Source organism: Poecilia latipinna, unplaced genomic scaffold (assembly GCF_001443285.1).
Source record: "Poecilia latipinna isolate Pla-1442-1.1 unplaced genomic scaffold, P_latipinna-1.0 Scaffold976, whole genome shotgun sequence".
Classification (NCBI taxonomy): domain Eukaryota; kingdom Metazoa; phylum Chordata; class Actinopteri; order Cyprinodontiformes; family Poeciliidae; genus Poecilia; species Poecilia latipinna.
Window position 1 is genome coordinate 23,364 of NW_015113592.1, and position 1,322 is coordinate 24,685.

Here is a 1,322-nt window from a genome sequence, read left to right on the forward strand (position 1 = left end):
GTCACATTTTAAACAAGAATATATATATATATATATATATATATATATATATATATATATATATATATATATATATATATATATATATATATATATATAAACAAAGTTCCAAGTCCTCAGGCATTTAGTGAACAGAAATAATTTTTGGTAATTCTAACCAACCTATTGCAAAAGAAGCTTGGTCTGATTTAACTTCAGACTGGGAGGGAAAAACATTTGTTTTTATTTGGTGTATGAAGACAAAACTAAAATAAAAACATCACAAACTAAACAACCTCCAGACGGAAACTTGTCCATAAAAACAGAATGTTCTCATTCTAATGATTTCCTTTGGAGCAGCAACTGTTTTTTTGTTGTTTTTTTTTGTTATTGATCATAAGAAAGAAACGGCCGTATATTTTCTATAGACCACAGATTCCTTTAAAAGTCGCTATTTGTTTTCCACTGTAGGAATTATTCCAGACAAATAAGGCCTGCTTTATGCAAACATGGGGCAGAGCAGCAGCTGAGAAATTAATACGAGTGACTGACGATGATGTAAATAAATTATAATTATTTGATACTGCAGCCAACCCAGTTACATAAGTGTCAGGCTGATTATTGGATGCTATTTATTTCCATATAAATGTCCTTTTTCTGTGGAGTAATGAGAAATGCAAATTTGGTGTTGACAAAAAACATAAATCTGTCAATTTTTGTCATCTTCCTTTTCTTCCTGGGTGAATGTGAAGCAAAAATGAAATAAAGGCCAACAGAGAATCACTGCAACTGGGTAACTGTGGCGAGAAATATTCATTTTCATTGCTAAGGACGATGAAGACAAAAGTTGTCATGATGTGGGGTGGAGAACGATGAAGAGACACAGGCTGGACCCAGGTTTGAAGATGGATAATGGTGAGTTTAATGAATAACACTCAGAAACACAAGGAACTGGCAGAAGACGAACAAAGAGACATGAAATGCAGACCCGACAAAGACAACAGGTGGACTTAAATACACGAGGAGGGTAATCTCAGGAATGAGACACACCTGGGAACAATCAGGACAGGACGGCACAGAGACTCACAGGGGAACCGAACCAAATAAACACAGAGAAACTTCAAAATAAATACAAAGAAAACACAGATCACTACAAAAGTGTTAGTTGTATGGTAGGAAGAGCTGGGAAAGTGTCATATTAAGACCTTATGTTCTTAAAATGCAGAACCAGAAAGATGGTGGAGGCTGCATGCAACTCCACCCACATCCTCCATCCACTGGCCAGAGGTGGTAGTCATTACAGTTTCATTGTATAAACTGAGAAACTTCATCCATCCATCCAT